The sequence below is a fragment of the Pelecanus crispus genome, chromosome 2 (assembly GCF_030463565.1).
Source record: "Pelecanus crispus isolate bPelCri1 chromosome 2, bPelCri1.pri, whole genome shotgun sequence".
Classification (NCBI taxonomy): domain Eukaryota; kingdom Metazoa; phylum Chordata; class Aves; order Pelecaniformes; family Pelecanidae; genus Pelecanus; species Pelecanus crispus.
The window spans coordinates 106,325,923-106,347,787 of NC_134644.1; positions in this window are offsets into that span (position 1 = coordinate 106,325,923).

Genomic DNA, 21,865 nt, shown 5'->3' on the forward strand with positions numbered 1-21,865 from the left:
AAAGTATATAAGTGTAATTAACATTACAAAAAGTTTAGAAGCTACAATGTCACAAATGCAACCATGGCTTCACAAACTTTGCTTAGAAAAGCAAACACATTACAGTAATAGCAGTTATTAGCAAGTCACATCACAGTTGTGGTATGTGTTGAAAAACTGAGCTGTTGAAAAATTTTAGTCATAATATTAATAAAAAACCTCTTAGCACATGTCATTAATAAGATGTTCGGAAAGTTGCTTCATAAATAAGCCCTTTAACCTGACCATTTGGAATATTCAGTGGCGGAATCTTCTTTTGTCTTTCATTTCAAAGAAATCTCAGAATATATCAAATGGATCTTTGCTTCCTCATTTGCTCTGTGGAAAACATCTTTAACTACACCTGGAATGCTGCCTGTATAAATAACACACATGTATGTATTTATGTATATATTTGTATAAAAATATATACCCGTGTAGAACAAACCAGCAGTTAAATAATCCACAATATCCAAGTGAACAAGCCCATTATACTTCTGAGAACTGACAAATGACTTTTCAGGTGACAATATAGTATTTTTTCTCCTTTTCATGAAAAAGCTTGTAAATCTTAAGCGGAAATATTCACTATCTCTTTACATGAACACCTCTATTTTCTCTAGTTGTGAGGCTAATAAACCTGTCAGCTTAAGACAGATTGACTGATGGCCATGGATAAGCAGAAAGTTTCCCCAGCACACTTGGACACTTGACCAGGGATCATTTGCAACAGAGATGTATCATCTCTATCTCCATGAAAGAACTATACTGCAGAGCATGATGTTTCCACCTCTGGGTGAAGTGCTTTGATTTCTTTCCTTCTAAGGCCCAGTCTCCTTGTTTTCCCTCCTCGAGTAATTTTTTTTATGGCTTCCTCAGGGCAGCAGTCCAGCACTACAGGTTTTTTTTTTACCTTTTTTTTTTTTTTTCCTGACAGGCTAAAGATTGGCATTGCTAAAAACACACATGCTATATTGACCTTCATATTAATTTTTCCTTACCCATTAATACTGGGTAAACATAAGCTAACCCTGCATAAGTTAATATGCTGCCTGTTAGCATCTGCCAGTGGGCTGCTGTTATGATGGGTATGTGTTCGGCTTAAATAACTGGCCCCATGGTTACTGAGAAAAATTTAAGAACAGTTACAAGTTATCTGTATTCTCTGCTTCTAAGCAGGAAAAATAGTGTTGCTGAAGAACAGCTGATTTTACTGCATCCATTCTATCAATTATCTGAAGAAAAGAATGGCAGATGCAGGGAGGGTAAGAAGAAAGTGCCATCTAATTCCTGAGCAGTCACTGAAAAAGGTTTTGCATTTTGGTTGAGCAATAATTGAATAATCTCAAGTTTTTGTAGCACAGCAGAAGAACTGTATTTATCTAATGGTGCCCTCCAAACACAGCTCTGTGAAAACACTGTGAACTGAAAAATAACTTGAAAAGTAACTTTAAGTCATTTTACAGAAATGAGTCTACTGTTCTCTGACATTTTCTGCAATATAATACAATGAAATTTGAGTATAGTTGTTACCCCAAAACCTACCAGAATTATAGGGGGACCCCAGAAGACAAGTAAACCAATATAGTTTGAAAGTATCTGAATTAAATAGCTGTTATTTCTGTTCTTTAAAACTACACATCAAAACCAAATCAGAATGCATCAGAATAAAGAGAGTAAGAAAAGTAAAGCATAACAATTTTAGGGCCAAAAAAACCTGATTTATACTAACTGACCCTGACCATGTACTGTGTCAGAGATAAATTCCTGAAGAAGATACCTGTTCGATTTGCAAAAGTCCAGAGGAGTTCATTAAAAGCTTAATGAAGGTGATGGTTTAATGAACTTTTCTAAGAGATTAACCGTGGTAACTTTTAGAAATGTAATTTCCTTCACCTGGAACAGGCTCAGTGCCTGAGTATTGTCAAGGAACACTGAGCAGAAGCCTGTGAGCTGTGCCCAGCACCTGAACTGTGCCTTCGCTGAATGAGAGCTTAGACTTTAACACGCTCCTTTCCCCACGCCCTGCTTAACAGGCAAGCAAAAAGAACAGTTCCTAATTTTGACTTGTTCTAGCATCCTCACAGGGTCAGGAGGTGGTTGCGTTGCATGGGTAGTGATACCTTATGTTTCCTGTTACCAGCAACTGGAACATAGATGGATTTGAGGTTCTGGAAGGATTGTCTTCTACACCTGCCCATCCTGGCCCTCTTTTCTTCAAGAATGCCACACGCTGTGGGGCTGAGCAGAGAGTCACGGAGAAGTTCAGTGCAGGAGTGGACTCCCCATGGAGTCAGCTGCAGTGTGTTCAAAGAACAGATGATGTTAAAGATTTAAGCCAAAGAGAAGTCATCTGACATCATCCACAGGACAGCATTCTTTGTCTTCTTTGCTACCCACTTTCTCCTGCATTGCTTTGCACAGCCTTCTCCCTCTAAAAGCAGCTGCAGTGGCAACATGGAGGGGCAATCTGCTATTTTTTTTTTTCTCTTCTGCTGAGAGCAGCAGTGTAGGAAAGAGAATTTTAGGTCTTCCTATTTGAGGTAGTGGAAGAAAAGTATCTCCTGCACATCCTTTAGCAGGACTGGTAAGCAATCTGCGTAAGTATGAGGATTTTAGGGTACATAGCATACCTAGCTTTTCAACAGTAATCTGCGATCTACCTTACTATGGCAGGGGCATATAGCAATGCTCTGCCGTAACCATGCAGTACAATACATATTGTCATGCCTCATAGTGGTTAAGCAGATCAAAATCCCTTTAGCGTTATAGGATAAGCAGTAGCCATGACCCTACCTAAGAAAATTTATGTAAAGTGTGACTTGCTATATTGCTACAGCGTATCTGCAGCCTGAATCCTTGGTTCAGATTTGATTATTTTTCTTGACAAGCTTGACAGCAGTGATGAAAATTAAGAGAGTATATGTGGGAGAGGAGAGAAATCTGTATATAATAAGAATTTTAAAAGAGGAATATTGCGCAAGATCTACATATCAAATACCGTAAAGTAAGCAGACTTTGTGAACATTAAGAAAGTAACAAAGCAGAACACAAAATGCGAAAGCAGAATATTTAAAATTGACAAAAGAGATACTGCAGCCAACACAAACACTTTGTTGCCAATAAATGTCATGGAGTCAGAAAGTCCAGCAGGCTTTGAAAGGGAATTGTGAAATTTTACTATTATGACATGGGGATATTATGGAAATGAGAAAAAGCAGGGCAAACAAGATGCAGTGTTTGCTATATATGTACTTTGGTTGAAAGGAAAGTGCAGAACAGTATCCATTACTAATACACCATGTCTACAATACTTAATGCATAATTTTACAACATCACAAGAGCATAATATCATTACCATCTGCCATAACTGAGTTGTACCCAAGGTCTGATCCAAAGTTCACTGAATATTGATAAAAAGACCTTCAGTGACTTCAGTATGCCGGGGATCAGTTAGTACAGAAATAAGGGAATGGCTTATGCTGCTCCTGCCCCTAATAGCTTATCTAATTAACACTTGATTGCAAACACCTTTTAGAGGTGGGTGCAGCAGCCCAATGATAACCAAAATGCTGCACGCTGTGGAAATGCCAGTCTGGGTTTACTCAGACCCTGACACAACGCTGTGCCACTGCTGAGAGAGTAAAAAGCAGATAGCACTTAGCTGCCACTGAAGTATCTGTGAACCAATTGTCACAATCTCTGAGCATGTTCAAATGAATTCTTCCTCATGTCCTCACATGTCTTTGTAAGGACATACATAAACCCCGAGATGAAGCCAGGATTTGAGCCGCTACTTGGCTAATACCCAACTCTTAGAAAACACGCTGGGGCCCAGGCGCAAGCACTGGGCAACGTGCAGAGCATGATAGTGAAGTTCAAGTTCCTACATGATTTCTTGTTATTGGCATTTTTGGAGTATGAATAGACTGCAGAGGAAGTGGGACATCTGTGTTCAACCTAAATTCCTTACCATATAACCCATAATACCTTGCAGCACCATCATAGGATCATAGGATCATAGGATCATAGAATACCAGCTTGGAAAGGACCTCAAGGATCATCTGGTCCAACCTTTCTTGGCAAAATCACAGTCTAGATAAGATGACCCAGCACCCTGTCCAGCTGAGTCTTAAGTGTCCAATGTTGGGACATCCACCACTTCCCTGGGGAGATTATTCCAATGACTGATTTTTGTCATTGTGAAAAATTTTGTGTCCAGTCAGAATCTCCCCAGGAGTAACTGGTACCTGTTACCGCTCATTATTTCCATGTGACTCCTTGTAAAAAGGGAGTCTCCATCTTCTTTGTAGCCATCCTTTAAATACTGGAACAAGGTGATAAGGTCTCCCCTAAGCCTTCTTTTCTCAAGGTTGATATTGATATTCTATAATGGTTCATATTAGACCAGTATTAGACAGGCCAGTCTGCTTTAGGACAACTAAAGTACTGAAAGAAACACAGAAATACACCATTTCATCCTAGTCTGATCCAAGTTCTCTCACAGCAATAGAAACTCATTCAAAAATTAGGGGGAAAAGCATTGCATAGATATATGCTAAATATTCAAGATGAAGCATTGGAAGGACTTTCCTTCCAGAAGTTACTACTGCCACATCTACACTAGTTCATGAAACAATGCCGGAGTACAGGCTTGAGCACTGGCCTGAGATGATCCGTACTGTTTGTTATATACTCCTTGCACATTTTGGCCTCTGCCAAGTAGCCTCCTACCAGGTAATGGCTGGACACGGAGGGATAGAAGCGCAAGGGGACAGTCCTCCTCAGGCGATGCAGACAAAGCCTCTCTGGGGAGGGGAGAAGGAGTCATCTGTGTCATTTGACCTCATGTGGCCGATAAATGGTCCTTGGCCCTGTTTTAAGACATGTAGCCTGTAAGTATACCAGATTTATGAAAGAAAAATCTGTAAGAATATGTTAGCTGGTGATAATCTTCAAGAAATGAACTTTATGCTGCAGTTGTCAATGTAACAGAGACTGTGTAATGATTAATAATATAGTTACAGAAAACACATTGTACTTTCTTGCTTGCCTGCCTTAGATTTATTCTACTGCTATGCTATGCACCTACGTCTTAGAGAAATGAGAATTGTGTAAAACTAGTGGCAAATGAGAGCTCAGAAAAGCTGTCAGAAAATTCTCACCACCACGCAGACATGCACCTTCCATTGCCTCCAGAACAGGTTATTACATTTACTGTCATATTATATGGAATGAAAAGCAAGATGCAGCACTTTTAAATGTTCATATAGGATATTCTTGGGCAGGAAATGCATAAGGTCTGGCTATACTTTTAAAGGCAAAAGGATGCTTATAAAGGGCTGTGAGTAAGAAAGTCTTGAAAGCTTATGGAAATATGTGCGCTGTTTAACTGGCAGCTTTTGAGAGATTAGATTCAGTCTTGTCCTAAATGAGACATTCAGTGTTAGATCTCAGACTGAAGTCTACATCACTACATAAGACTGTGGATTTGCATATAACTTAAAGTTAAAATAAAAAGTATTCTTTTTCTTTAAGGATTTTTGATATTTCCTGTTTGCCGTCACTAGAAGAATGAAGCAGTGAAAGAGTGGCTACATTTGTTCCTTGGAATGTTTTAACAGTTGTTTTAGCAGTTTCATTACACTAGCTGCCCTGTTTTCTTTTTAATCATTTAGTATGGAGACAAAATATTCTTTATATTCATTAAAAAAGTCTAATGTCTGTAAACACTAGCAGGGATCTCATTTCTTAAGCTGTGAGTTCAGCATGCTGGGAGTTTTAATAAAGCCATTATAGCTGGCTACTCAGTTCTCTCAAGTGTATAATTTTTTCTTTTAAAATGTTAATAGGGACGTTTTTATTGTGAAGGTTCTCCTTCTTTAAAGTACTAATATTATTGTCTATAAATCTGAAATATTTGGTGCTATTTTTCATACAACAGCAGTTATGGAAACTGAAAGGCACACGGCCTGCAAAAGAGCTAATCTTATCTGGAAGACTCAGGACTTGGCGTCTAACATAACGATACAGCAACATGGGCTATCAGTTTAAGGATATCCACCCATTGAACATTACTTGCTGATGTTCATTAGGTAACTAACATATCTAACTCTTTGCTAGAAGAAATGTGTAAGATCCTTACTTCCACATCGTGTATTTTCTTTCTCTGAAGAGATATGGGTATCTAAGATTAGGATGCTCAGAAGCTTGCACTCTCACTGGGAGTCACTTCATCTAGCTAGTAGGAAACACAGAAGCCTCTTAAGTAGCACCGTCCTTAGCATTTAGTCACCTGACCCTGGTCTGCAGGGATTTAGGGTTTCATTCACCTGAAACATTTAGCTACACTGTGTGGGAGAGCTTGTGGAGGACCCTGACCCCCAGAGTGGTGTTCCAGATACTGGGACAGGTCTGCGTTGCTCCATTTTTGTCCAGAGATCTAAGATCTGTTTTCTGAAAGCAATGTGTGTGGAGAACGCTAGACTGATTTTGAGTGACTTTTTTGTCCAGCTGTTTAGTCCTCTGACAACACCCCGCTGTAACACCATCTGCTCTGATCCCAACTCTGAAGCTGCCATATCCCTTTCTGTTCTCTCTGGCTACCAGAAGTCGTACCAGTCCTTACCGCTCCGCTGTCCAACCTCCATACCCTGTTTCCCAGCTGCATGCTGCCACTTCAACATTTCCAAGCCCCAAGGGTCCTTTATTCTTCTTTACTGCATACCCCTACCTTCTTAGTCTCCTCTTCTGTTTTACACAGCCTCCTGACCAAACCTCTAGTTCTTTATCCCTTCTGCCTTCCTCCCTTGTGCCAGCAACCCTGTCCTCTTCACCTCTCAAGCCTTCTACCCCACAGCCTCATGCAGAAGTGCTGGTGTTAGGATGGACCCAGCTGCTCCACCGCGTTGTGCTGATATTTGCAGGAAACAGCAGCTACTGTACTTGGGAGGGGAGACTACAGATCCACGAGCAACTTGCTGAAAGATAAGAAATCATCATGCATCAACTGCTCCTTGAGGGTGACCCTGGTTCATATTATTTCCTCACGGTAAACAGGAGATGGTTTGCCTCTTTGTAAAAGCGTATCACATTTACTCTGGGGTAGGAACATGCTCCTGGGCAGTTACCATGATAAATTTTCTTCATGTGTCCACACAGCTTCCTTTGTTCTCAAGCCAAATTATCATGCACCACATGACTGGTAAACTGGTAATATCAGCCACCACACTTGATCTTAGCACCCCGCTTCCTCTCCTCTGCCCATTGCCAGGGATGGAGTCGAAAGGAGAAGCTAGAATAATTCACAGAAACTAAAACAATTTTCTGGTCCAACAACCAGAAGAATGATGTGGATTATGACTAAGGAGCGACATGGAAAAGAAATGGCTTAACAGCATGTGAAATGGTTTGCGGGAATGATCTAAATTACCAGTGTAGCTGTACATTTAAGTGTAATTCTGGTCCTAATTACCAGCTGAGCCCTGAGAAGCTAGATTTTTTTTATTTAGGCAGCTGAAATGGCAGTCAGTAACAACTTGTGCACCTATGCAATAAAATTTCCTGTATTTAAATTCTGAATTTCCTGATAACTAAAAAGAAAAAAACCCAAACCCGGAAATGTTTATGAAAGTCCTCTTTCCAATGAAATTCGTTAGAGAACAATTCATTCAGAAGTATGCAACCAATATAAAAGTTAGATTTCCAGCATAGCTGCAACACTGTCAAGTATAAAGTTAAGCAAACAAATGCAAACACATTTTGTGTGTGCAGTCATCAAAATCTGAGTCTGAATCTTCTGAGGCCTTGGAACAAGGGCAGCAATTACAGGATATATACTGCTTATTTGGGGACAGTGAGATGCAGAAATTCCAGGTGTAGTTCACAAACAGAAGGCAACCAGTAGCTTCCCAGATGTTCTGTTGAGGAATGTGGTGGGCTTGGTGCGCAGCTGGATCCTCGAGGGGTCTGGCGCTTGCTGGCTTGCTTCCTCATACCGCTGAGGATTTACTGAGCAACCCCTGCTCCAGCTCTGCCCAGCTGCCAGTCATGTCCACGCAGTCCTGGCATAGGGATTGCTCTTGAATTTTTCACAAAGTCACAAACAGCTCGTGAACCACTACTGAGCCCTTCTGTCATAGAAAAATGGAAATAGGCTACCTAAAGTTCAGTTCAGCTGGAAACTGACTGATCCTACCAATGGCTTTTGCAAGCTTTTTCTGCTAAGTTTTCTAAGATTTTTCAAAATGTTTATTATAACAAACACTAAACCTTTCAACTGAACTTCAGTTTGTAAACTTTAAAATATTTATTTCACCTTAAAATACATTATGTTCTCTGCAGCTATCAGAGTTTGGACTATACAGAACACCTGTATATCCAGTCATAGGCTCAAGGCAACATCAAACTCCCACGAACTCAGAAGTCATCAAGTTTCATGACAGCGTATGATTTAGCTCTCAGCTTCCTGAAGTTTTCTGATTGCCCCCTTCTAGTCGGACAGGGATGCTTGCTGCTTGTGGTGGGCTGACCTTGGCGGGCTGCCAGGCACCCAGCCAGCCACTCTCTCGCTCCCCCTCCTCAACAGGGCAGGGGAGAAAATAGGTTGAAATAGCTCATGGGTCAGGATAAGGACAGGGAGATCACTTACCAGCTATCATCACAGGCAAAACAGACAACTCAGGGAAGATTAATTTAATTTATTGCAATTAAAATAGATTTGGATGGTGAGAAACACAGACAAAAGCTAGAACGCCTTCCTCCCATCCCTCCTTCTTCCCAGGGTCAACTTTGCTCCTTCATCCCTGACTCCTCTACCTCCCCCACGAAACCCTGAGCAGCACAGGGGGATGGGGAATGGGGGCTGCGGTCAGTCCATAACAGCTCCTCTCTTCCACACCTTCCCCCTCATGCTGTTCCCCTGCACCAGCATGGGGTCCTTCCCAGGGGCTGCAGTCCTTCAGGATACCCCTGCTCCAGCGTGGGCCCTCCACGGGCTGCAGTTCCTTCAGGAAACGTCCACCTGCTGTGGCGTGGGGTCCTCCAGGTGTTGCAGGGTGGATATCTGCTCTCCAGGAGCTGCAGGGAAGCACCTGCTCCACTGTGGTCTTCTCCAGGGGCTGCAGGTGAGTGTCTGCTCAGGCACCTGGAGCACCTTCTCCCCCTCCTTCAGCTCTCCCCTCAGGACTCGCATGGCTGCTTCTCTCGCGTTTTTCCTCGTCCCTCACTGCCAGGCAGCATTTTGCCCTTTCTTACACGGGCTTTCCCCGAGGTGCCACCATCTTGGCTGAGGGGCTCAGCGGTGCCCTGCGGTGGGGCTGCTGGAGTTGGCTGTGTCCAGCACGGGGCAGCCCCGGCCTCTCCTCACAGGGGCCACCCTGCAGCCCCCCCGCCAGCACCTGGGCACCTGCACCCCATACACATTTTCAATTTCTTTCCAATTCTTTGGTCTTGCTGTATTTTTAACTTGCACATTGTAGCCCGAGTATCCTGTGATCAATAAGTAAAAGTCAAAATTACCTGAAGTTAATAAGCAAAATTCAAGATAATTAAGTTACCTTAATATAGGTATTAAATAACTTATGCAGCTCCTATATAAGAGCCTAGTAAAGTTCCGATCTGCTTGGAAAAGACAAACCTAAAAAGCTTTTGCAGAAGCTGGTACCAGAGAAATGTTTACATTTGTATCATAGCCTGGCACACATCTGAGAAGAGAGTTAATATGTGGGGAAAAAAGATGTATCATCCTGCACATCTGCAGGATTTTGTCATCCCATAGGTATTTTGTCAAAACCAAGATCAGATCTTTTTGTCTGTGTGGGAATGTACTACCTGAAAAATTAAGCACAGGTTAAACCTAGCTCAGATACGATGCTGCCATCATGGAGGGAGACTTGCTAAACTCTGACGATTGCAGGCAGTGCTCTTGCTAAAACCCGGAAAGGCCAAAACACCCCAAAATCTGTAAAAACAAGTGATCAATTTCTGCTTGAAATGTTTTCATGTCATTTTTCAAGCACTAGAATGAAAGGCTGTGCTTCTCTCCCAAAGTGCCCTGGTAAGATAAATAATAAATAGAATTCAGCGTTTGAGCCCAACCACTGAAAAAGTTCAAGGGCAGAGAGAGGAAAAGTTGAAGAAAGGAACTGGTGATCCGGGACGATACTATACAGGCAAATGGCAAAATAAATGTTTGCATAGGGGGTGTGTGGCTGGTTTTCTATCATCCAGGCCCCATACGAACAGATCTTTTGAGAATATATCTACTTAGTTTTTGCAATCTGACTAATTATGAGTACATCACAAAGGCATTTTCATAATTAGCATCTCACGATATTAGCCAGAGTCATTAGTGAGTTGTTGCATTGGACTGTGAAACCTTTTCCTTAAGTGAAGGAGAACTTCCACTTCAGATAGGCTTTTCATGGTGACTGATAAATGCCAGTTCCCTTGACAGTGTTCATTTCTGCCAGGGCTGAGCCTGTGTGATCTTCTTGGGGCCAGAGCTCAGGGTGAGGGGTGTTGGAATAGTTTAGTTCAAATTCAAAGGGTGATTTGGCCACAGCTGCAATGTATTCACACTTCCATCAGCAGGGCTTTGTTTTCAATGGAGACATGATGATCAGACCTAATAGAACAACTCTTTAAAAGAGAAATTGATACAACTGTGTTATGCAATTCTACATTATAAGGTGATCAATAAGGGTACAGGAGTTAAGTGTTCTGTAAACACATAGCAGCACACCGTCCCTTTCCTACAATTGCCTTCGAAACAGAGAGCAAAGCTCAGAAGTTACGCCATTTGCTTTCTGTGGGTTCACACACTCTGCTACTAATAAATAATAAGTAGGGTGAATGTTCAGACTGATATAATTTAAGATGTAACATTTGTTTGTAGATGTCAGTAGGTTAGCCTTTTCTTCACTTCTCCTCCACACCTCCCCGGCACCTCAGTTCAGCTGGGGTACAACAGCAACACACCAGAGCCACAGCTCTTCACTCGGCATTGGATTTCCATCATCTTCCTCCTGGAAGCACGGCTCCCTGTGGAGCAGAACACAGCAAACCTCCCTGGAAAGAAATGACAGCTTTCAGACACAGAAAACACGGCCATTTACTCTCTTTTGAGACAATCTACCTTATTACATGAGTTTGGATCAGTAGTGCAGCCCCAGAGTGCATTTCCTAGTCCTCCTTAATGATCATGCTTTGATTCATGTTACGGAGGGGTCCCTGAACACATGAATTTGATTCCTTTTGCATGAAACTAAACTGGAAGGTGCAATAGGTGTGCAGCTCATGGGACCAACTTCAACCTGGCTGAAGGAAGACATCGTCAAATGTGTACTGCAAGTGTGGAAGGTCCTCAGAACCAGCTGCGTTACAGATCCGCTCTCGCTGGTCTTTGATACCTGCTAATGCGAACATAGCCTTTGTGGTGACCTGCCCTGACCTCAGCGATTCATCACCAAGTTTTCATCTCTCTAGCTACAGAGGTGGCTTTGAGAAATTGTGGGCACTGCCATGTGCTCTGTGAAGTAAGCACACGTGTTGTGCACAGTCAGTTCAGGGCACATCTCCCATCGACCAAGGAATATTTTGGTGATCTGAGGGGACAGAAGAGTGGCTGGAATGTTGGCATCTCTTCCTCCTCCATGTGCAATGCTATCTTGAACTGTTGGAACAGCATAGGAGTAGGTTTTATGGCATTTTAAGGGGTTTTGCCAGTGTTTCAGTTTGGACAAAACAAATCATATGTGGAAAATGCCAAGGCCTGGAAGTTGGTAACTTGCCCTTTTCTGCTTTTTATAAAGCCAACAAAAGGGATCCTGGATTTTTGACTCGAGGACAACCCTGGTGCCAAATGGTAAATCATGGAGAAACCACAGTTCTTTAAATACTGCTGCAAGACACTTTATAATGGAAAAATGCTGGTTATCTTAAATGAAGGTCTCACCACTTCTTGCCCTACCATGCAGAGTGTAAAATAATACAAGAGAGCTTGCTGATTCACTTCAAAAGAAAATGCTGCTATGCTGAAAGCATAATTGGAACATTACTACCCAGAATAAATTAGTATACCCAAGTTAGGAGCAATTGAAAGGTGGTGGGAAGATGCTGTAACAGAAGTTGCATTTTTCTGCCAGTTATAACTGTCTTTGTCACAGCTTTTATTTTAAATGGATGAATGAAGCAGTCTCTAAGCACTGGATTTTTCAGATGAGTTTGGCAAGCCATCGACAGTTAGAGGTTGAACTAGCTGGACAGGTTTTCCAGAGAGACCAGATCTGGAAACTGCTGGACGCTGGGCTCTTTGGAGCATGAGGGTCCACTAGGTTCCTGAGTGTTTGGAAACATTAGTAAAATATTGCCAAACATATCCTAGCCTGAGGACTTACCTAAAGTTCCAGATGTCATTCCTAAATTTCCTTGTACTTACTCTTCTAAGATCAGATTTTCTGAAGTAGTTCATGCATTAGTACGCACGATGTATACAGTAGTCGCATGTACCAACAGCAGGTAGCAGATCCAGATCTGGACCTAGCCAGGACATTGATGGGGGCAGCACAGTATCTCCAAATGCAGCAGGTTTTTTTCTAGATGAGACTGGCCTTTTGTATCTTAGGAGTAACAAATTTATAAATATGTCTTAGAGCCTACACAAAACAAGTGCCTATTTTTATATCTTCATATTAAATTTCTCTTAATTTCATATTAAATTTCCTTGTCTAATTACATTTTTTGTAATATTAAAAAGATTATCTATTCCCTAACAAAGCTCTCGATGTATCTCATTAGTCAGATAGCTCAAACTGATAATAAGACATTTGAAATAGCAACATCATGATATTGTTTTGCTGGATTATTTTATTTCTCTGCCTTAGTGGAAAAATGCTTTTTCAACATTAGTAATTTATGTTTATTTGTCTAGCCATAAAAATAAGAACTTTTGGAACCAAAAATAAAAATTAGTTTATTAAAAATTTATCTCAGTTCTAATCCTTTCTTGCAAAGACATCTCACATATCATCCTTCCCAGATATTGTAAATTAACAGGAGACCTTTTCTATTCCTCCCACAACAGTCTTCAGGACAATGGAAGCAAATGAGCTGTATTATTTTCTTCTTAGACGTCCAAGTGCATATGACAGAATTAGATGGGATTGTTAGTTATGTATCATAAGTATTTGTTACCTGCTTTTCAACTCAGCACCTAAATACTTAAGGGAAACAGTGGGTTTCTTCAAGTGGGAAGTTGTATCATCTTTTTGGAAAACATAAAGCTAAGTCCACATAAATGTTCGTTGGGGGAAGGTTCTGAAAACTGAAACCTTTTCATCTTAAAATAACGTAGAAAAAACCTGCCACCAAGACAGTGATATTTTAGAAGAGTCCTTATTGCCTACAGGAGTCAGTCAGCAAATAACGAACATGTACAGCAATAGTCTTCTAATAAAATACATGCTCACGTGCACTTGTGCTGTTCATCACTATGACTACAGTGTTCCTCACAGTTCAGCGTCTTTCATTTCAATCGTAAACTGAAATTTATCAGGGATGTGACAAATCCATTTCTCTCCTGATTTGTCAGAACCGGCAGCTCTGGTAAGCACCAGCTGCGGTACTTCTTGTCATGCCAGCCTTGCCGTGGCCGGCGTCTCAGCCAAGTGGGGAGGTCTGTCAAGCCACCCACCAAGGAGCTTTCAGACTCTTCCCAACTCCAAAAATGAAGGCCTCCGTGGTAGATGAGGTTTCCTTTTCCTTCCTGGCCCACCATCTGCCTTGCAGAGAGGGTTTTCAGAAAGGCAGTGGAGGATGTGGCTTTGACAGCTCTGGCTACTGCAGGTTCCCAGAAGGCAAATAGAAGTTGGATTTTGATCCTGCCTGGAAATGTGTATTGAAAGGAGAAGGATGCCAAATCCACTTCTGAGACATACTTGTTGATTTGTCCCTTTTGGTTCTCTTGGTGGCAAGCCTGTCCACTTCACATTCGTGAACATGTGAGCAGCACAACCGCAACATATGGGTCTTGTCCTGGAAGAGGAAGTGGAGACCAGGATAAAGAAAGGGAAAACATCCTGGTGGGGTGGGAGCCTCATGTGCGATGAGGCTATGAAAGAGTGCATGTGCACTCCGGAGGTCAAATTAAAAGCTCCTTGTTTCTTAGTGTGAGAAGGGCTTGAACATTTTCTCCTCAGTTACACTGATCGTATTTAGCTCTGAGCTCATCCCAGCAGCAGTTATGCCGGAGGAGCTGTGGTACTGCACAGCATAAGGAGACGTTAGCAGCCCTTCCACCACTTGTTCCCAGGGATAGACTCTTGCTAAAAGTGGGTATAACATGAGAAGACGGTATGTACAGGAAGCTATTTCAGGCAATAGCTTCCTTATCTGCAGCGGTGCAAGCTGGGTGCATATCTGGGAGTACTGGAAGCAGTACATCTAATACATCTCTATGGAAAACATACTTACCTGCATACCAAAATGTGTTTCAAAGTAATGTACATAAGTAATACAGATGTTGCACATTTCAAACACTTCAAGTGACAGAGATAAAAACAATTAAAAAGTGTGATATATCCTTTTGCTCAGTTTAAAAAACATTATGCTGAATAAACAGAAACATTTCGTATTCCAAGAATGGAGCCTTAGAAGTGGATTATGTGTTACTATCTTTACTACAAATTCATTTAAAAATTCTTTTAAAAATGAGTTATCTCAGTGATAATGGTCACTAATAAAGGAAAGATTAAAAAAATGCTCGATAAAATTTACCTCCACTAATAAAAGCAAGTTTTTTCTTGTTTCCCCTCAGCCTTCATGTGAAAGTTCATTGTGTGCAGATTGAAATTCAGAACACGGTTCAGAACCAGTTCTCTTTCCTTCAGTAGCAATCCTATTGTCAAGCTCCACACGACATTCAGGATCATGTTGTGCTATTCCAGAAGGAATATAAATATCCAGAGCTGTGTCAACAATAAGTCCGCTACATATAATGCTACTAGGCATAGAAAGTGCATTGGTAAAATATGTCTTTTTAGAGCAATCCGCAGCTTTTGTGGCTCTGATGCAATTCCATTTCTCCCTTTGTAAAAGCAAAGAGTGTAGCAAGTTCATGGTCTTGTGAAGTAAAACTCCTTTCATCATCTCAAGCATCAATAGCGTGTGTGACCTGATGAAGAACAAAGGGATTAATGATATTCTGAAAGTTAACTATGACTCATGTCGGTATCCACAACATCATGTCTTTCAGGGAGGGAGGAAATAATCAAATATAAATAAGATTTCATTGCATCTCTTGGGGCTGCACGATAGTCATATAATTTCTCTCTATGTAAGATGTAGTGCATCTCACTTAATAGTTTTAGCCTGTGCTTTCATATTGATTGATATATTTCAGCCAATTTAGGCTGCTCCCTACTTACAAGCAATTAGTGCCACTTCCCGACACAAAACACATATCCTGGGACAGGGAGAAAGACTTAGTTGAACCCTGCAAGCTTAGAAGCATCCTGTGATACAGCCAAAAGTTCCACATTTAAAAATTGTCTGTAATTGATACTATACTCCAATACCTACTGAATCTGCACCCTAATGCTGCCCATATTTTCTACAAAAGAACCCTGACCATTAAATATAGAGCAATGCTGCTTCAAGAGCATATGCAAATGCTGTATGTTGAATGTGTTTACCCCAGCCATGTGCCTCTCAAAAGGAAAAGGTAGCCCCCCCGCCCCGCTCCAGGCAAGTGTTTGAGAAACCGGGATATGTTAGGAGACAACAGGGACTCCAGATATTTAGGCAGCTTGGCAATGAGGTTTCATCCCTATGACACAGTTATCTGTGCCCAAGTCTAGTGGCAGAGCAGCCCAAAGAAGGAAAGCCCTGCAGCCTGCTGATGGCCAGGGAAGCCTGGAGAGCAGCGCCCAGCTACCGAAACCTGGCAGAGCTGTCGTGGGAATATCCTGCAGAAGGAGCTCGGTCTTCAGAGAGAAAGTACTTTTAATCTGTCAGAAGCAGGTGGTCTTTGAGCAAATTAATGCTCATCGCAATATATCCATCTAAGGGAAGAGGGATAACATTTCCTGAGGGGAAGCTGGGACAGGAGACACTGATGCATACAAACAAACCATGTAATTACAGTAAGTCATCTGCACTACCTGCAAAAAGTTATATTCATCTCTTATCTTTCCAAGTAGATATTTCACTATTGATATTAAGGGACTACTTACTAAATCACTTTGTCAAAAAGATTGAAGCTGAATTCAGACCTTTATTACAGTTGCATAAGTGATTGATGGGAAATGCTTGGTTCAGCTAGCTTATTTTTAAAAACTTGGCAAGCCATTGCAAAATCATCCTAATTCACTACAAAACCGCTATTATGCATGGGCCAAAAGTGCCATATTTCCAGGTGCACCCTCACCAAGGTGCACCAGCTGTCACTTGTCGGATGGTGTGACAGCTCACCCAATGGATCTAGTTCTTATCTTGAAAACTTCCAGCAGACAGACAGAAACACATGGAGCAAGATAGCTGATGCTCCGGACAGTCTAAATCCCTAATAGTCTCATATTTCTGGGCACAAATGTAATCATATTAGACAAGTTACTGTGGAAATTTATTCATGTGGCTTTATTATCCACCAAAGGAGATTTCACAAGGTTCTGGAAATCCAATAAACCTCCCGTTTATAAGCCATGGCTTGCAAATACTTAGAGATGTGCTCCACTGGAAAAAGCATATTACTATGTTAATGGACACACACTGGGCTTCCATGAGATTTGGAAGTTCTTTCTGAATTTTTGTGGAGAAACAAGATAAGAGTATATTATTATTTAAGAATGTCACTATTCTAGACCCTAATCTCTCATTAACCTTAACACGCATTGGGTTAGAGTTGGCACCTTGCCTAATTCTTATTTTATATGCCACAATCACTGTGCATGTTAAAAAAATACACAGTTTCTGGTTCTCCTTCTTGACAGTTATTTTTTTCTAAGTATATAGTTACATATTAACATAATGATAATGTAATTGCTTTTGTGCCTGTAAGCATTACATATAATGTGGATCACGAAAATTGTAATCCGTCTCTTTTGTGTAAATGTCATTAAAATAACTAAGAAAATGAAGTTTGGACAGTCTGGTAATGATACAAGCATGGGAAATATAGCTATTGATAACAATGTATATGGCTATCTATGCTTGAGAAGGCTAACTGTATAATGATAGAAATCAACACACAGCATCATGGAAACGATTAATAAACTTTGAAAAGTTATGCAAAACTAGAGTACAAGAACAGCAGAAGGCTGGAAAAAATTAGACTGGGAAATGCAATGCAATATAGCAATAAAGAAAAGCTTATGCAATACTGAATTATACACTGTCACAGCGCAGGGAAGTAATAGTCCCTTTCTTTAGTGGGCTGACAAGCTGTATGCTGCATCCACTTGTGTACATCTGTAGCAAAAATTAAAACAAAATAAAATTGAAATTACAGAGCCCCTTGACAAAAATGTTTGAGAATATTTTACTATATAATGTACTACTAAAATCAGCCATTGGGGACAATTAAATGCAGCGTAAAACATGTCGTTCTTAATCTGCTTTTACATTTTGATTAAGAATTGCAGATAACAATGTGAAGGGTATTCTCAAAGCAAGGGGCATAATTGGCAAGAGCCCTAGTACTCATTAACTGAAGATTACACTTAAAGCAAACTGAATACCCATCTGATTCAGAATACAGAGAGCTGTTGGGGCAATACAGCTCAAGTTTGGTGAAATATACTATATTTTTGCCTTTGAGGATGCCAAAAGCTAAAAGCAGGATTAAAAAATCAGCATTATTTTATGGATACAGTGGAAGAACTGCAGAACTGAATAAGGTGTGACCTTCCTGGTGCACCTAGGCGCATACAGGTTACTATGTTGTGAATTAGCTGCAGTCTAAATATGATTCACTGGGGTCCATGCTAAAAAAGAATTGAAATAGTCCAATCAATAAGTGACAAAAGCATTTATCAACATCTGGAAATCAATTTTACTGATCAGTAGTTAGAGTCTGGCAGCATTTGAGTAAGAGAAAGATGTCAACAAATTAGAAGAAACTGACAAAACTATAACAGACTGATTAATGTGCTGAAGAATTTATTAATGAGGAAAGAATAAAAGACCTAAATACGTGAAGGTGCTAAATGACAGCCCACATTTTATCATATAAGCCAAGAAAGGAGAAAAATTGTTTGGAATGCATGAATGAGAACCAAGAATACATATGTAATGGCAATACAAGATGGGCAAACGTATTTGTGCCAGCCCTGAGAATGTTTTGCAGCTTTCACTACTGTTCCTGCCACCACTCCAAATAAAAGTCAACAGAAGGTGTTAATATTGGGAGGAACGAAAATGCACGGGAGAAGCATGTGTTTGAAAGGTAAGGATTTTGTTTTGCAATGGCTACAGAATCCTTTGTGTCCTGTGGCTGTCACTGGGAAAAAAGAAATTTCTCAGTGCCCTGGTTTTCTCAGCAGCAAAATGGGCTCAGCAATATCTCTTGATTCATGGGGACATTGTGACAGGAAATTTGGTAACTTGTGCGGGCCAGCAGGCCAGCGTGGGGACAAGTTCATGATTGCGTTAGTGGGGAGATGAACTGGGAATGTCACTATGAAGACACAAGAAGAAATGTATCTCTAGCATAGTTCTTAAAAATCCTCGTTGACACAAGCGGGGTTTTGGTCATGTCTTTCAACTGAATAAAGATATTCTGGGAAAGGAGAGGCAAAACAACCACAAGAAGAGAAACAGATCTGGCACCATGGTGAATGGAAAAGTGCAAAGCGGAAAAATAGGGAACAAAAAAATGGAGGCAAACATCTGAAAAATTAGAGATTGAAAGAAAAAGAGGGAAATAGCGAAAAGAACTACAGGAGTGAAGTATAAGATGCAAAACAGAGTGGCACAGCAAAACAAGGGAAAGGGATCTCAGCTTCCCAAGAACAACTACCCTGAAAGTGTTGCTGCCTCAAAAACCGGTGAGGCACTGGGGCAGCTTTATGCACTGGAAAAGGACACTGCTGCACAGGGCCACTGCCCCACTGCCCGTGTTGCTTGTCCCAGAGGCATGATCAAGTTATACTGGTGGGAGAGCGGGCACAAGCAGTTGCCCACCTTCTCTGTCCCACCTCCGAGGAGCAGCAGTGTTGAGCCTGGCTTTCCTGAGCTCTTGCCCTCACTCTGTCCTCATTACTGTGCCAGCAAGTTCAGTTTGGCCTTAACTGTCTTTTTTTCCCGGCTTTGAGAGGTGTTAAGTACTTGAATCACTTGATCAACCTTCTGGACCAAAAGTTAGACATGTGAAACTTTAACAGAGGGCAAGTATTGATCTGAGACTGGTGCCACGTATTTAGTCCTTGACTGAAAGGAGCAAGAGAGTACTGTGCTAAACACTCTTTCTGTTCAGCAAAAAGCCTTCCAGGCAAGAACTCTTCTCCAAAATGATGTTTGCATAGCAGGTGGGTGAGTGTGGCAAGATAAACCTGTGCAGGGTCTGTTGGATAGGCTCCCATTTCCTACACAGTGGCCTCACTCTAAATCATGGGCCACGCACTCAGTTGCTGAAAAGCACTTAGGAATAACACAGAATAAATTCTGTGGCACTGAAAAATAATTTTGATGTGAATCAATTAAATATGAAATTTAATAGTTAGTGAACTTTGCATGAAACTAAATGACATAGCCAGTACCACTTGGTCCTTCCTTGACTGTTTTGATTTTGAACTCATTTTATGTTGTCAGAATGCAGTGGGATCGCATACTGAAGATCCTTATTTGTATTATCCAAGGTGTAAATGCTGAAGGTGGTGGATTGAGGTAGGTGTCAGCTGAGATTTTGGGCACAGAAGATGAGTAGAAAAAAAGGGGGACAGAAAAATGGGTTCAACTATTGGACAAACCAAGTGTTTTTGATAAAAAGTCAAAAGTGAAATGGTTTATATGAGAGGACTCCTGTGTCTTGAGGCTTTTGTTGAGGCTGATTCTAGATTTGGTTAGACAAGGTCTTTGGTTCAGGACAAGAGGCAATGGGCACAAACTGAAACACAGGAGGTTTCCCCTGAACATCAAGGAAACACTTTGTTACTATGAGAGTGACAAAGCAGTGGCACAGGTTGCCCAGGTAGGTTGTGGAGTCTCCGTCCTTGGAGATATTCAAAAGCCATCTGGTCATGGTCCTGGGAAACCGGCTCTAGATGGCCCTGCTTGAGCAGGGCGGTTTGGACCAGGTGACCTCCAGAGGTCCCTTCCAGCCTCAACCTTTCTGTGATTCTTTGATTCTGTGAACACGGCTCCAATTTATACTCTTAATATTTTTGATGTCTTCTTCACAGCTACAGGAGTTGGAAAAGTTTTTTTGGTTAAGAATGAAAGTTGCGGTTAATAAGTACAATTCTCTGGCAAAATACCCGGCAAGGGCAGGATTCTACTGCCTGATGCATATGGGTGCAGGGGGCTCAGAACAACAGTTTAATGGTTTCACTAAATTATAGATATCTCTTCTCCATTTTGTTCTCTAAACAAACATACTCTAAAATAAAGCAGTGCTTTCACAATTAAGTGTATCTGTATTGTGTCCAGATCTCTGGCAAATGAAATCACTCTCACTGGTCTGGCAGCCTCTCTCTGCTCTTGCATATTCCCTGCTTCCCTTTGGTTGTGCATCTTCCTTCCTACAATTACTGGAGAAAAATAAGGGAAGGCAGAAATTGTGTGTGCACCAGCAGCAGACTGAAAAACTGCTGTTGGTGCTCAAGAACTCACAGAGGATGACAATTTTCCACAATCTGTAGAGCTTCCTGCTTTCACAGGAGAGCAGTTGGAGGTGAGCAGAAGTGAAATCATTGTATAATTGCAAAAAAAGTCACATTTACTTGCCAAAGATGGAAGGTTCCAAATGTGACAGAGTTTAGCATGATCTCAGAGAGATACCAGATCTGTCATTTCATCGGTGTGGCATTCCCTCTGCCTGTAACAATTTGTGTCGCAGAAGCAGCTTGTTGAAATTCTTTCAGAGTTCCTTTGCTTCTTTAGCTGGCAGGAAAGTGTTTAGGGTTTTTTTTTTTTTAAATACATGTATCATAGAACAGAGTAAGAATGAATACCCAGCTGGCATAGTGTGAATTTGCCAATCAAGCATGACTGTATCACTCACTTAAGACTAGCAAGAGATGCATCCAGGCAGATAGCACAACTCAGATGTGGTTTTTCTAGCTAAAAAATGGCATGTCATCCATCCCGGGAGTCAAAAAATAACAACAAAAACCCCAAAGCCAAACCCCATGAGAATTGCTTACAATCTATCTGGACTTGTTAAAAGGTTTCATACGATGCCACATAGGGATTTCCTAGTTAAGCTGAAAGAGACGGGGAACTGAAACAAAGCTGCAGATTCAGCTGGGAACTCACCACAGTGACAACACCCTGCTCTGGAAGGGGAATGTTGAAACTGGGAGAAGTTACTGTTTCTTAAAGTTTGTTCTGGGACCGGTAGTTTGCATTTGCATATATTTTCATTAGCGTGAAAGCGGGAGTGCTCTGGACACAAAGAACTGACCAGGACTGTTGATAGAAAGGAGGTTCAGAATATCCTACAGAGATGTCTACATAATCTAGAGGACCGGAACAACAAAAATGAGATGAAATTCAATAATGGAAAAGATAAGGTCATGCACTTAGACATTTATAAAAAGAATTTTTATTATGGACTATAAACGACAGACAAATAGAAGGAGTTGCCTGTATTAGTCACTCGTAGCGTGACCCTGAACCATCAGTGAGATTT